Consider the following 17228-nt stretch of genomic DNA (forward strand, 5'->3'; position numbering starts at 1 on the left):
GGGGAGACGAACTTTGAAAACTAGAAACACTTATGCTGGCCACAAAAGTGATGGAAAAGATGTTTCAATGGGTCTAACATCTGAGTTTTTGCATGGAGGAGTGGGATAGACGCCAAAAGCCACGGGGAAAAACCTGGATTTGATGCAAAGCAGCGTTTTAAGGGAAGAAATCACATTGAATGCTAAATTGCAGGCCTAAAGTGCTTTAAAACATCTTGCATATGTATACATCAATCAGGGAGTGTAATTAGAGTACTGCTTCACACTGACACACCAAACTCACTGTGTAACGCACCGCAAACAGCTGTTTGTGTTGTGACGGCCGTGCTGGACTGGTGCGCACCATGGGGAGAGTGCAGACCGTGGCGGTTTTCAAGCCCATATGGTCGCCGGGCTGTGGTAGCTCAATGACAGAACAACAGTGACTGTCCAGCTGATCAAATTTGGTCTGTCCACAATAAAGCAACAACCTTATTATCTTTGGTGTGACCCCCGGATGAGATGGTCTCAGCACCCTGGAACTAGTCTGGAGTATAACACAAATAATAATACAGTTCCCTAATCTGGGTGTGAGGACCTTGGTCTCTACACCCTGGAACTAGCTTAAGCATAAACAGAATAACAGTTCAAGTAATCTGGCTCAATGTGAATTCCCAGGTACTCCTGGTTCAAACACACTGTAGGATCTGACTAAGGTCTGAGTGCTTCCACGTAGTGTTCGCAACAGCAGACAACTTGCAACTGGCCAGCAGTAACTATATATGGAGTAGTGCTCTCCAGCACCACCCCTAATTGATCAACCAATAGGATCCTGCTCTGGAGTCAGCTGATCGGCGTGATAAGCTGACTCTCTCTGCCCAGTATAAGAATTCTGCCTCTCAGCGCGTATTCCTAAGCCTGTGTGCACTAACAGACTCAGCCACACCAGACACACGCTGCCGCGTGCAAACCGCCGCGCTGGACGCGAACCAGCCGCCTTACTGTTGTTGCATGCACCAGCTTTTCAGCGTTCTGCCCTGCTACCAGACACACGCCTCCGTGTGCAAACCGCCGCATTGGACGCAGAATCAGCCGCCTCCTCAGTAGCACACGCGCCGGCTTTTCCGCGTTCTCTCACACTTGCGTGTGTATACATCAATCAGGGAGTGTAATTAGAGTACTGCTTCACACTGACACACCAAACTCACTGTGTAATGCACCGCAAACAGCTGTGTGTCAATAGTAAACAAAGAGACTAGTTGCGCTGGGCCTAAAGATGTTATCTAGCAGTTTAGCGAATAATAGATACTGTTCAACTTAATGAAAACATTTATCAGAATTTATTCAAAATATATTTATAAAACACAAACTGTCAGTTGTTGTATAAATAAAGCAATTTTTTCATCACGATATTGCATATATTTCATATTTAATGTATATACATATCATCCACTCACTCAGACATACACAGACCTTCTAATGTGCATGAAAAAAATCAAGATAAAAATTGGGATAAAAAATGGGATAAAAACTAAAATAGAGAGGTTTTGAAATAAAAAATCTGTATGGTATAGTCTCTATTGATAGCTCTGAATATGTGTCACTTGTAATGTCTTTTTAATCCTTAATAGGAGTAAAGTAAGTTGATGTGCTCCAATAGAGATACCCCATGGGGAACTAGTTATCACATCACAAGGGTGTATCCTCTTCACTATAAGTTCCAAGTAGAGCCAGATGAGTTATTAGTGTTTACCTTGGCGTCTATGGTTCCTGCAATAAAGCATCCACACTAGTTCTACTCACGTTCCTGACGGGTAGGTTTAGGGTCAGGTTGGAGTCCAGTATTTGAATCAGAGCTCCGGCCGGTCCTAAAGTGTCTGTATTCCGTATTAATACGTATTTCCAACGATTGCGTTCTTAACTGTTTATATACGGCTGTCGCGAAGACTAATGTGGGTGTGCACTGTGCAGATTAGGGATTTGTGGTAATGCTTAAATGCACGCAAGAGGACCCCAGTGTGAAGGACACACGAAAAATACGTATTGACACGGAAAATACGTATTAATACGGAATACAGCCACTTTAGGACCCAGGGGAATCCACACCAGCAGGAGAGGAGGAGCTAATGGAGTATATCAATCCAGAGATGGCTGTTCACTAATCACAGGCTTTGAGAAAGGCGGCCGTAGTCCGCTGAAACGCGTAAGCCCTCATCATACAACCCACGCTGTCCAAAATTGCTACAGGAACAAATGCCTTGCAGCCGCATCAACTAGGTACAGGACGCACTTAACGGACTGACCCACCCAAGCTGTTACCAGGCAACAGCTGAGCAATACAGGACGTGGGGAATAGGTGACGTCACCGGAAGTGAACCAGCCGTCACCCGGAACTACCTTAGTGGTGGACGGCGGAACGGATTGAGGATACAGCGTGTGCACACGCTGAGTTGAGTCACGGAGCAGCCGGCCGGAGCTCTGATTCAAATACTGGACTCCAACCTGACCCTAAACCTACCCGTCAGGAACGTGAGTAGAACTAGTGTGGATGCTTTATTGCAGGAACCATAGACGCCAAGGTAAACACTAATAACTCATCTGGCTCTACTTGGAACTTATAGTGAAGAGGATACACCCTTGTGATGTGATAACTAGTTCCCCATGGGGTATCTCTATTGGAGCACATCAACTTACTTTACTCCTATTAAGGATTAAAAAGACATTACAAGTGACACATATTCAGAGCTATCAATAGAGACTATACCATACAGATTTTTTATTTCAAAACCTCTCTATTTTAGTTTTTATCCCATTTTTTATCCCAATTTTTATCTTGATTTTTTTCATGCACATTGGAAGGTCTGTGTATGTCTGAGTGAGTGGATGATATGTATATACATTAAATATGAAATATATGCAATATCGTGATGAAAAAATTGCTTTATTTATACAACAACTGACAGTTTGTGTTTTATAAATATATTTTGAATAAATTCTGATACATGTTTTCATTAAGTTGAACAGTATCTATTATTCGCTAAACTGCTAGATAACATCTTTAGGCCCAGCGCAACTAGTCTCTTTGTTTACTATTGATCTATCAATTTATATGAGGTGAGTGGGTCCCCATATTTAACTAGTTTGCAGCAGGTGAAACAGCACGCTCATAGGAGCACCTCCACAAGCGCCCTCCATATTGCTTATAAACAGCTGTGTGTGTTGTGACGGCCGTGCTGGACTGGTGCGCACCATGGGGAGAGTGCAGGCCATGGCGGTGTTCAAGCCCATATGGTCACCGGGCTGTGGTAGCTCAATGATAGAACAACAGTGACTGTCCAGCTGATCAAATTTGGTCTGACCACAATGAAGCAACAACCTTATTATCTTGGGTGTGCCCCCCCCCCCAAGACACTCATATCGCCGTCGGTCATTACTTCATTGTGATACACAAGCCCCTTCACTGCGGCAAGGTAATGATCACGAAGGGGAATTGGCACATGTACATGCCTTTTGTGTTGTTGTTGCAGCTGCAGTGCAGCCAGAAAAATTAGGCATGCATGTACACGCACCAGAAAAAATACTATAGCGGCCGCTGCTAGCAGCGGCCTTAAAAATGTAGGAATCCACCTGGAGTCCTGGACCCTGTTGGTGGTGGCGAAGAAGGCAGTCAAGCGGCCTGCGGGCAGAGGTGTTGTGTGGGGAGCGACTTAGTCTTGGGGCAGGCAGTCACACGGCGTGCAGGCTGAGATGCTGTGTGTGGGGACTGACTTTGTCTTGGGGCATGCAGTAGCCCTTCGGGGTCCATGCCTCATTAATTTTGATAAAGGTGAGGTACTGAACACTTTTGTGCGCTGAAGGTCCTTTCTGACAGGACGCTTGAGGCAGGGCAAGACAGAAGTTGGATCGCAAATTGTGACAGCTCTGGCCACAGGCCAAGCCTGAGCACCCAGTAGTCCAAAGGTTCATCGCTACTCACAGTGTCTACGTCCACACTTAAGGCCAGGTAGTCGGCTACCTGCCGGTCCAGGCGTTGGTGGAGGGTGGATCCAGAAGGGCTAAGGCGAGGCGTTTGACTAAAGAATGTCTGCATGTCCGACATCACCATGAGATCGCTGGAGCGCCCTGTCCTTGCCTGCGTGGACATGGGAGAAGGATTACTGGCAGTGGTACCTTTCTTGCGTTGTGCTGTGACATCACCCTTAAATGCATTGTAAAGCATAGTTGCCAGCTTGTTCTGCAAGTGCTGCATCCTTTCTGCTTTTTGGTGATTTGGAAACATCTCTGCCACTTTGTGCCTATACCGAGGGTCTAGTAGCGTGGCCACCCAGTAATTGTCATTCCCATTGAGTTTTTTTATACGGGGGTCCCTCAACAGGCTAGGCAGCATAAAAGACGCCATCTGCACAAAGTTGGATCCAGACGTACTATCCATCTCCTCTTGTTCTTCCTCAGTGATGTCAGGTAAGTCCTCCTCCTCCCCCCAGCCACGAACAATACCACGGGAATGTTGAGCAGCACGAGCCCCCTGCGACACCTGCTGCGGTTGTCCTTCTGCCGCCGCCTCCTCCTCCAAAGAAACACCTTCCTCATCATCCGAGTCTGACTCCTCTTCCCCACACGACTCTTTCTCCTCCTCCTCCTCCTCCTCCCGCCTCTGTGCTGCCACAGGTGTTGAGGAAACATCTGGTTTTGATGAGATTTTATCCCACAACTCTTCCTCCCATAACTGTTCCTGTTCACGCTCCTCCACAGCTTATCCACCACTCAACGCACGGCACGCTCCAGGAAGCGTACGGGATCAAGTCGCTGATGGTGCCTTCACTGTGATTCACCAGGTTGGTCACCTCCTCAAACTGCCGCATGAGAGTGCATGCATTTCGCAGGTTGGTCACCTCCTCAAATGGCCGCATGAGCCTGCATGCATTTCACATGAGTGTCCAGTTGTTGGGCCAGAACATCCCCATCTCCCAAGACTGTGTCCTTCTACTGTAATTGTAGAGGTACTGGGTGACGGCTTTCTCCTGTTCTAGTCAGGCGAGAGAACATAAAGAGGGTCGAATTCCAGCGGGCTATCGCAAATCAGGTGCCTCACCGGCAACTTGTTTCTCCGCTGAATATCGGCAAAGCATGCCAGGTTGACCCAATGGACTGTGTAAGTAATGTACCTGCCCTGACCGTGCTTGGCAGACCAGGCATCCGTGGTCAGGTGGACCCTTGACCCAACGCTGTGTGCCAGAGATGACACCACTTGCCTCTCAACGTCACGGTACAGTTTGGGTATCGCCTTTTTAGAGAAATAATTGCGGCCTGGTATCTTCCACTGCGGTGTCCTAATGGCCACAAATTTACTGAAGGCCTCAGAGTCCACCAGCTGGTATGGTAACAGCTGGAGAGCTAACGGTTCCGCTAAGCCAGCTGTCAGTCGCCGGGCAAGGGGGTGACTGTCAGAAATTGGCTTCTTCCGCTCAAAGATTTCCTTCACAGATACCTGGCTGCTGTGGGCAGAGGAGCAAGAACCGCTCAAGGTCAGAGGCGGAGTGGAGGAGGGTGGCTGTGAAGGTGCAAGGGAGAAAGCGGCTGAAGATGCTGCACCTGAAGGAGGAAGAGGAGAAGGAGGATGGATTTTCTTTTGTGTGCTGCATTACCTCTGGTACTCTTCCCATTGCAGTTTGTGCCTTTTCTCCATGTGCCTTTGTAACGCAGTTGTCTCTACGTGGGTGTTGGCCTTTCGACGGCTCAGTTTTTGGAGGCAGAGAGAACAGATGGCATTGCTCTGATCTGAGGCAGACACATTAAAAAATTTCCAAACTGCTGAGCCCCCCTGGGGTGATGGCACTATGGTGGCATCAGCAGCTGACATTGAAGGGCATGTTGGCTGGCTGTCCATAGGTGGCGATACATGGTGCCGGACACTGCCACCAGCTGTTTATGATGACGAGCTCCCCCTGCTTCTTTCAGGAACTCATCTCCTCCTCTCCTCCCCCTCTGAACTGTCCCCCTGTTCATCTCCTCTATTGGCAACAAACGTGGCATCCATATCATCAATCATCATCATCATAATCATCCTGCCCAGTTTCGCTTGCCTCAGACACCTCCAAAACTGCACCAACAGCAGGTACTTCATCCTCCTCCTCCTCACACATTACGTCCATAGTGTCATCTAACTCAGACATATGAGGTGGTGGTGTAACTTGCTTAGCGCCTTCATCTGATTGTAACAATAATGGCTGTGCATCAGTGATTTCCCCACCAAATAACTCCTGCGAACTGTCAAATGCAGCGGATGTGGTGCTTGTAGTAGCGCTGGTGGCTGCGGAAGATGAGGTGTTCTGTGTTAAATAGTCAACCACGTCCTGACAATCTTGGGAGTTGATGGGATGTGCCTTCTTCAGAGCACTGTACTTTGGTCCAGGGCCGCACAAAATCACATCAGCACGACCTTGCACAGACCTGCCGGGTGGCCTCCTTTTGGGTCTGCCTCTACCTCTGCCTCTACCTGTTTTGTCCATATTGGGGGGATGAAGTGAAAGGCATGCACTGACTTGACTAATACAATGTGCAGCCACACAGGTGAAGTTAACAGGTATGCACGGAGTGGTATATTACACTGCGTGCACTCACGTAGGTAGGTGGGTGCACTGAACACAACAGGTAGGTATATGCAGTGATGGGTATTACAAATGTGCACCTGTCACACACACGTACCGTGAACAGGTACAGTGACTGGTGGTATTAAATATCACACTGCGTGCACTCACGTAGGTAGGTGAGTGCACTGAAGTGAGCCAACAGGTAGGTATATGCAGTGATAGGTATTACAATGTGCACCTGTCACACACAGACAGGTACCGGACAGGCACAGTGACACTGCGTGCGCTCACGTAGGTAGGTGGGTGCACTGAAGTGAACATCAGGTAGGTATATGCAGTGATGGGTATTACAATGTGCACCTGTCACACACAGACAGGTACTGGACAGGCACAGTGACACTGCGTGCGCTCACGTAGGTAGGTGGGTGCACTGTGAACTACAGGTAGGTATATGCAGTAATGGGTATTATAATGTGCACCTGTCACACACACACACAGGTACCGGAAAGGCACAGTAACACTGCGTGCGCTCACGTAGGTAGGTGGGTGCACTGAAGTGAACATCAGGAGAGCTGTTGAGGGGTGCTTTTTTAGCAATAAGAATCAGCAAGGAGCAAGCTACAAGCCTACAAGAGCCTAACTAAGCTTTCCCTATAGCTCTCTCTGCACAGCAGCTCTCCCTTCTCTAATTACTGCAGGCACACGAGTGAGTGAAAAGCCTGATGCTGCCTGTCTTTTATAAGGGGGGGGGGGGGGGGTCCAGGACGGAGTGTAGCCTGATTGGCTACAGTGTGCCTGCTGAGTCCTGACTGTGATGTAGAGGGTCAAAGTTGACCCTCATGATGCACTATGGGGGGAGATCTGAACTTCCGGAACAGTTTGCGGTTCTCCGCGAACCACCGAAGTTCGCCGGGAACCGTTCACCGGCGAACCGTTCAGGCCATCTCTACTAATGTACCCCTGTATTCAGTCCCTTGGTAATGGCAGATTACTAGTCCCTTTTTTTAGTCTCTCATACTATCACCCCCACATTCATCTTGGAGCATCAGAGGCATGGAAGGCATTCTTGTCCTTAAAACTGGACAAGCTGTGGAAGTCCACGGATTTCTGCAGTTTAAGACTGGATCACCACCTGTGCAGGGTGGCATGCGTGGACATTGTATCATCATTTGCAATTAATAAATCAGTCCCACTGTGTCTGAAAAGGATATTTAGTAGGAATGTTACACTGTAATTATAATTTCAAACATATAATCGGTTGCACATAAATTAAAAATAATTTCTCTGTAACTGATTAATATAGGTATTTCAAGTGATTGTAGAGAATCTTTACTGTTCTATACTGCACAGTAATTTTTGGGAAATCACTCCCTAAAGTTTGCTTAAAGGATACCTTAGTCCTTAATTGATTCGGTAATCGACATCCTGTGTGTGGGGGGAAGTGCGCATAGGCTTACCACACCTCCCGTGGTCTGGCATCTACCTATGTTCATCTGTAACCGAACCCATTCCAAAGCCCTGGTTGGTGGGGTCAGTGCAGATGCAGTATGTCCACGAGAGTACGTGCGCACTCCTGTGGGAAGACATAGCTGGCACACATGCCCTCTGACCCGGACATACTATGCGCACATGCACAGTATGTCCGCCTGGGCACCTGGTGACCACGTGCACCAGCTATGCCTTCCAATGGGAGTGCGTGGGTACTCCCACGGACATACTGCACCTGTGCTGACCCTGCCGACCAGGGCTTTGGAACCAGGCCAGTTAAAGATGAACAGAGGCAGACACCAGGCCATGGGAGGTGTGTCAATTACAGAATCAATTAAGGATTAATGTATCCTTTAAGCTGCTCTTGATTCCAGTGGCTGATGAGATGAGATGGACATCAGGCAGGATCAGGGCTTCATACAAGCTCACTATTGCCTCCAAGGGTAACCATACAATTCCAACTCCAGTCCTCACATACTGTAAGCATCATCTAGTCAAGGTAAGATCAGGCTCCATCATATCTTGGCCTTTTTCGTAAAAGTAAACTCTATATGAATACTCTATTTGACCTCCAGAACATATTAGCTGTAATCCCTTCAGGACATAATAAACCAAGGCCTAGATTTTAATAGATCAATTGTGAAGAATGCTAAACACCTTCAAAGTGTAAATCATAGGCTCACCACGTGGAAAAAAAATCCTTTTAAATACGATAGACCATCAGGCCTTGCAGACTATATTAAAACAGCATATTTATAAATTATATAAACCTCCGGTAACAGCAAAATAAAAAAGGTAAATATAAGTGCACATTTTGTTGGATTTAAGTGAAAGGATTCATTATTCATAGTGTCAATTAACTTTAGCTTGGAGTAACATGCCAGCAATAATCAATATGTGAATAAATGAGCCATTGACCTCGTGGCTGATATTAATCAGCCGAGTAGAAAACCCCTGAAGCAGACAAAGTGACAGCAAGAATTTAAACATGGGAAGTGTTAGCAAGGCAATGAGAAGTTAGCAAGAAAATGAAAAGAGCAGATAGCGATCTGTATCCCTGAGCACTTTTCCATAAGCAACGCATGCTGTACCTGGACTTGTACTTGGTAGGCTTAGCTAAAAAAATGGAAAAAAAAACCCATCGTGGTGTAAATGTGAGATAAACGTTTGATGAAGGTTGCATTTCAAATAGCAGCTATTGAGTGTGGTCTGGACATTTCTCTGCAGTGATGCAGAGTATGTGCTCTCACAATATTCATTAACCTGGGAGAAAATGAAGTGTTTACAAAAATAACATTATGTAAATTAGCTGACAATAACATGTATAATTATATGTGTCAAAGTGCCCAACCCTGTGTAGACACAATTTAGCTGAGCAGCCTATTGCTATCTGAAGTTTAGGCAAAGGGAGTGCAATAGTTGTTGGTTTTATTGTAAGGGATTTTTGAACAAAGTGGCAGCTGAGTGATGAAAATACCATGATGTGCTTCTTTAATTTGAATTATCTTCCATTCATCTCCTACAATACTAACTCTCTTTAATGTTTAATGTATTGGTGTGTGTACTAGAGAGAGTTAATGAGATGCAAATAATTTTGAAATGATGCAGGATTATGCAAATTTATGCAGCTGGAAAATGAAACAATCAAAATTTACCTTAGAAGGATGTGATTGATTCATGTTCAAGCTGCATACATTTGCATACAAAATTTGCATAATGCTGCATCAACTCAAAATTACTTGCATCTCATTGTCCATCCCTAGTGTGTACCTTGTATTTTATTTATATTTGCTTTTTACAGAGATCATGTTGTACAATTGAGTATTTACTGTATGTACTACTTTAATTGTGTAATGGCTTATCACTGAAGATGATGGCACGACCTCCATTTCTGCAAAATTACTGATTGGGATTGAGTGGGGTAATATTGGTCACTACTGGCTGGGGAGTGCTTGTTCACTTTGCAAACTGATCTATCATCAACCCATGTATAGCTAGATGTGCTATGAGTTTCTTGAGTATTTCTATGGAGAATAGGGGCAATTTGTATAATTTAAGGTCATGTGCAGAGCGCACATAAATAATGAATACTCCCCGTTACTCCTTGCTATTAAAAGACCACTATGGAAAAATGTAATGTTAATTTTATAATGGCTTTATAAAAAAAAATGCATCATTTCATTATGTATGGCTGCATTTTTATTTTATTTTTTCAACCAGAGAACATTCTTCAAGTCAGAGAGCTGATTTACTGTCTTTATGTACAGAGCAGGAAAACTGGTTGCTATTTTTTTTTTAATTCAGACCGATATTATTATTATTATTATTATTAATAATCTATAAAGCACCAACATATTCCAGGGTGCTGTACAAAGTGCATATAGTGAGAAAGGGTTACACTGACTTTTATAGGCATATTATTGTTAGCCTTCTGATAGCTGAGCAGAGCTGAGCATACACTATGAGACATTCCTTTGCAGGTTTGATCACTGAAATTGAATCTGCCAAAAAAATGTTGCCTCAACATGCCGCTCGATTGTAATTTTGACTGGCATTACAGAAAATTGACTGACATTACCGATCAGACAGGACTTTTTATGCTGGTTGAACGGGGAAGGGTGGGGAGCATCAGGGTTGTGGTGGTATCTATGCAGGGAGGCCTAGAGCCCGGTGCCATGCTAATGCTGCTCTCCCTGGGGTCCAATGCAGAGTATTAGTGCAGCAAAGCACTCTGACGCTCACTTCTCCAGCCGTCATCTTCCATTGCCGGTAGTCACCATGTGAGCTGGCGGTGTACATGGGTTCATGCATGCTGCCGGGTAAGTATGGGCACTGGGAGTAGACAGCAGCACAGAGGAAGGAGTGTGTAGCTGGAAAGTGTCAGAGCGTTTCATTGTGCTAATACTCTGCATGGGTCCCCCAAGAGAGCCCCATTAGCAGGGGAACAGCTGGAAGAGATACAGTAATTTCTTTTTAACATATGTCATTATCAAAAATTGATGTGCAGCATGTGGAAATGATAGATCCCTCTCTGATCAGTTTGCCAATTTGCCCCTTAGGCAGATGTTCATTTTATATATTTTGGTAAATAGGGGCTTGGATTCCTTTACATTTGCAAAAGTGGTCCTTTAACCCCTTGGGGTTAGCCATAGTTGAAATCTACACCCTGTTTGTGGCCACTTATTTCTACCAGGGAGTAGATTTCAACTTCCGCATTCACACACTCCTATTGTTACCATCGCTTGCCCCAATACTGCAGCTCTGCACTGCAATCCTCTTTTTGAAAAAAAATATTCCCTGGTCCTTAAAGGAATACTTAAGTCTAGAAAAAAAAATGACATTTACTCACCTGGGGCATCCCTCAGCCCCCCGAAGCTGGATGGTGCCCTCGCAGCCCCGCTCCGATCGTCCTGTCCCCGCCGGCGGCTGCTTCCGGTTCGGCGACAGCCGCCGACAGGCTGGGAACGCGGCTGACTTTCCCCGTTCCCAGCCGCTGCTATCACTCTCTATGCTGCTATAGCGTATATATATAGCAGCATAGAGAGTGATAGCAGCGGCTGGGAACGCGGAAAATCAGCCGCGTTCCCAGCCTGTCGGCGGCTGTCGCCGAACCGGAAGTAGCCGCCAGCGGGGACAGGACGATCGGAGCGGGGCTGCGAGGGCACCATCCAGCTTCGGGGGGCTGAGGGATGCCCCAGGTGAGTAAATGTCATTTTTTTTTCTAGACTTAAGTATTCCTTTAACAGGCCAGAGAGTTAGTACTAAAGCACAGGATACAGCCGGTATATAGTATCCTGCTGCTGCACAAGTTCCCGGCGGCATAAATAACTATTCCCCCTCTAGGTCCACGTGGATAGTGGGGAATTATGTCATTCAGGTTCCAGCTACTGCTGGAAGCCGTATTACAGTGTTTTAAAAGCAACTTCAGATCCGTCTTCTGATAGCGCCGAAGTTACTGACTGTGCGCCGCTATAACTGTAATTCCTATTACGGCCTATGGTGGCGCAGGGTGCGCCCCAAATCTCCTGCGCTGTTATTACAGCGCTCTAAATGAGTGTTCTAGCAAAATGGACATGAGAAAATACAGTGGGGTGCGAAAGTTTGAGCAACCCTGTTAACTGTCATGATTTTCCTGTATAAATGGTTGGTGGTTAAGATAAAAAATGACAGTTAAATATATCATATAGGAGACATACACAGTGATATTTGAGAAGTGAAATTAAGTGTATTGGATTTACAGAAAGTGTGCAATAATTGTTTAAACAAAATTAGGCAGTTGCATAAATTTGAGCACCACAAAAAAGAAATGTATATTCAATATTTAGTATGATCCTCCTTTTGCAGAAATTACAGCCTCTAAATGCTTCCTGTAGGTTTCAATGAGAGTCTGGAGTCTGGTTGAAGGTATTTTGGACTAGTCCTCTTTACAAAACATCTCTAGTTCATTCAGGTTTCATGGCTTCCGAGCATGGACAGCTCTCTTTAACTCACACTACAGATTTTCAATTCTATACAGGTCTGGGGACTGAGATGGCCATTCCAGAACGTTGTACTTGTTCCTCTGCATGAATGCCTTAGTGTTTTTTGAGCAGTGTTTAGGGTTGTTGTCTTGTTGAAAGATCCAGCCCCGGCACAGCTTCAGCTTTGTCCCTGATTCCTGGACATTGGTCTCCAGCATCTGCTGATACTGGGTGGAATCCATGCGTCCCTCAACTTTGACAAGATTCCCAGTCCGTGCACTGGCCACACAGCCCCACAACATCATGGAACCACTACCATATTTTACTGTAGGTAGCAGGTGTTTTTCTTGGAATGGTGTGTTGTTTTTCCTCCATGCATAATGCCCCTTGCTATGCCCAAATGACTCAATTTTAGTTTCATCAGTCCACAGCACCCTATTCCAAAGTAAAGCTGGCTTGTCCAAATGTGCTTTAGCATACCTCAAGCGGCTCTGTTTATGCAAAGAAAAGGCTTCCTCTGCATCAGTCTCGCATACAGCATCTCCTTGTGTAAAGTGCGCCGAATGGTTGAACGATGCACAGTGACTCCATCTGCAGCAAGATGATGTTGTAAGTCTTTAGTGCTGGTCTGTGGGTTGACTCTGACTGTTCTCACTATTTGTCGCTTCTGTTTATCCAAGATTTTTCTTGGTCTGTCACTTGGAGCCTTAACTTGAACTGAGCCTGTAGTCTTCCATTTCCACAAACTGTGGAAACAGACAGCTGAAATCTCTGAGACAGCTTTCTGTATCCTTCCACTAAACCATAATGGTGAACAATCTTTGTCTTCAGGTCATTGGAGAGTTGTTTTGAGACACCCATGTTGCTACTCTTCAGAGAAAATTAAAAGAGGAGGGAAACTTACAACTGACCCCCTTAAATACTCTTTCTCATATTTGGATTCACCTGTGTATGTAGGTCAGGGGTCACTGAGCTTACCAAGCCAATTTGAGTTCCAATAATTAGTTCTAAAGGTTTTGGAATCAATAAAATGATAACAGTGCCCAAATTTATGCACCTGCCTAATTTTGTTTAAACAATTATTGTGCACTTTCTGTAAATCCAATAAACTTCATTTCACTTACCAAATATCACTGTGTGTGTCTCCTACATGATATATTTAACTGACATTTTTATCATAACAACCAAAGATTTATACAGGAAAATCATGACAATTAATAAGGTTGCCCAAACCTTCGCATCCCACTGTATTGCAGAGCGCATGTAAACGTTTAACATCCTGTTTTTTTCATAATTTGCCATTTGGTTTTTGTGCAGCTCATTTTTATCAACCTACATTAAAGTCCCTAGATTATAGTACCGGTACCCTCTATTCCGTGTACCTTTATTATAGTGCTACCATTTTATTATTCCACTTCCCTCCATTATAGTGCCCCCACAACATGCACCCTTTCACGTGCCCTTATTATAGTTTGTCCATAACATTTCTACATTCTGTTGTCCCTGCATTATAGTGTTTTGCTTACATAGCTGTAAACTATCCAGTGGAGATTATTTCAGCACTATCTTTATGCTATGTTTTTGTGAACTTAGTTTTTTGGCAATGCATCAGTTCAGCAATACATAATTTGGCAGTTGTACATTTAAGTACCTAATATATCTGTAAAAAACCCTAAATGAGCATTATTGAATTTATGTCATGCAATATGCTCTTATATTGTTAGCAAAACAATTTATTCCGTGATAGGGTCTCTTTAATGTTTAAAGCAAAAAGGCAATTTATTCTTCTCTCTGCTGGTTTTTCAGCATAATTGTATTGAAAGGTATGCGCAAGTTAAATATCTGTAACTGTGCCCATTTAATTCAACTGATAAACTAGCATTAAACAGTATTCAATTCAAACCATTCAAACCACTGCCATAAACAAAATCACATTGTACATCAATAGTAGCATTGCCTAAATGAACTGTGTTATAAAAGAACTTCAAACAAAAGGTTTTTGAACCATTTCATTTGGGCGACACTCCAAGTGGCAGGGTTTAATCGAGGGTACATTGCCAAACTTGTGAATGATCCCTTGCACACGTAGTGTAATTAATAAGATTGCTACAGCAAAAAAAAGGGTGAACCCTTAAACTTCCTTTCAGGCAAGGTGACTCTGTGTGTGTGTGTGTTTGTGTGTGTGTTTGTGTGTGGTGTGTACTGCTTTGTTTTAATTCATTTTCCTCAACTAAAGCTGTATTACAAAACACACAATATGATGATGTTATTGTGCCAAAAATATATACTGTTTGCACACACAGTAACTATAAAAGTGCATTGTTACAGTAGAGTCCCGGTTATCGAGAACTCAACTAACCAGATGTCTAAACCAACCAGCACAAATCACTAGCAGTACTCACGGTGTTGAAGGCCAACTTCTTAGGCTTTTTGTGGGCTCTGTTGTTCTTAAAGACTGGATTCCACGGCTCCCAAAAGTTTGAAATACTTTCAATTACTGTATCCTAACATTTAATCCAGAGTTAATGGTACCGTATGTACAGTATGCAAAGTGGGGTATAGTACTGTATTAGCTAGGTCTATTTTTAGCATTGATTCTGACTCTCAAGCATCCAGAAAGTGCACTTTTCTGGCATCAGCACATCCCTGTTGGTGCCAGATAACCGAGACTCTATTGTATTTTGAATAAATAGAGGGCTGACATCTTTTGCAGTGCCTTATGGAAGGATGTTCATAATGGGCCTAATGTAGCTCATAGTCTACCACAGTCAATTTGGGAGAAGTCAATTAATGTACCGGTATGTTTTTAGGTTTGAAAGGAAATTGGAGTGCCAATAAGAAGCCAACACAACTTGGACTTTATGCAGATTGTGTCCTGGCTATGAAGCAAACCTACTGCCCTGCGAAAGAGACACCTATGCTGCTAAGTGATAGCCACCATACTACTCTGTGCCAAATCATTTGTGCTTCATTCTTCAAAGTCAAAAAAGAAGAAAATAAAATGCCCATTTTATGATACCAAAAAAAGATTCACTTAAATGAATCACTTAAATTCCATGTACCTCTAAGAGAGTGCTTTTGTAACATCAAACCTTTTAAGATGCCTTCATTTATGTTCAAAGGAGCTCATCTCCAATGCCTATGCCAATATCACACATCAATCTCTATTACTGTTATGTTTGATACACTTGATAGAGTTCTGAAGAGGGAGAGGAGCAGAATTGGAGTCTTTTGAGTCAACAGCCCTGCTTTCATTAACGGTACTTTCAGGACCCCGTTGACCTTGACACAGATGGAAAAAAAAGGATGCAAATCTAATCTAACTGGCCACTCACCAAAAAAGAGAGGACAAAACAGGAATCTGGACAAGAGAAACATTAACTGACAGAACTAGGCCAGAGTGCAGGCTGAGGCAGGCCTGACAGCAGGCAGGACAGGCGCAAAGGTGACTGGCTGGGATCGACAGTGCTGGGCTGGCAGGATGACAGAACATAGGCAGGGCTGACAGCCTGGAAAGACAAGGATAGCTGATGGGCTTGGAGGACGGGGTAAAGGATAACAGGTTGTGAACTGGATTGGCAGGCTTGCAGGACAGATACAAGGATAATAGGTTGTGGACTCAGGCCCAGATTTAAATCACAGGAGCCTATAGGCACAGATGTTCTGGCACCCTAGACTTCACCCCCCATGAGCCTACAAACCCCCGCTGAACCGCACAAATATGCCCTCTCTCCCAGCTATAAATTCTCCTGCCCTGTGTAGGTAGTAGCCACAAGTGTCCCTTAATACTGAGTGTAGCTCTGGCTACCTAATACTAAGTAGCCAGAGGTGCCCTCAGGTATTAGGTAGCTAGAGGTTAACCTGACTGAAGGGAGATCTTGTCAGTGGAATCTAAGAGCTGGGTGAGTAACCTCTCACTTATGCTGCTCCACTTGGGACTCTGCTTAGGGAGGGAGGGAGGCATTCAAGGAGGGTAGTGAGCCACCTTTCCATCATCAGGTACCTACATCATTAGGCACGAGCCTACGGTGCCTTATGGTAAATCCAGCCTTGTGAGAACTGGAATGGAAGGTAGCTGAACTAACAAAAGGTTAACTGGAGCAAGGCTTGTCAGCCATGAGCTTAGATTCTAATGGATCCGATCAGACTGGGTAAAATTAAATAACGAAAGACCTTAATGTCGTAGTTCACCCTCCAAGATTTGTCATGGTAAGTGAAGGTGTATAGGCTCAATTGTCATATTTGATGCAACCATTTTAGATATTTTACCTTAGGCAAAATCAATCATATGACCCAGTGATGCATTCAGAAAAAAATGCAGATACACAAGAGGTCTGCACACCATGGGCTTGATTCACAAAGCGGTGCTAACTGTTAGCACGCCTGTGAAAACCCCCTTAGCATGTCTAAACAAGCTTTTCGCGCATAAAACTTTATGCGCGAAAAACTTTATGCGCATAAAACTTTACGCGCGTACTGCACAGAGCGCAGGGTGCTCCGCACAAAGTGCCCATTAAAGCCTATGGGACTTAGCGCGCGTAAAACTTTGCGCACGCAAAGTTTTACGCGCGCACAGTTAGCGCGCGATCTGATTGAGAACTCCGGTGCTAACCTACTTAGCACCCTGGTTAGCGCGTCTAAAGACTTTAGACGTGCTAAGTAGGTTAGCACCGCTTTGTGAATCAAGCCCCATATAGTAATATGCACAAGA

This window comes from Hyperolius riggenbachi, chromosome 1 (genome assembly GCF_040937935.1).
Source record: "Hyperolius riggenbachi isolate aHypRig1 chromosome 1, aHypRig1.pri, whole genome shotgun sequence".
Classification (NCBI taxonomy): Eukaryota; Metazoa; Chordata; class Amphibia; order Anura; family Hyperoliidae; genus Hyperolius; species Hyperolius riggenbachi.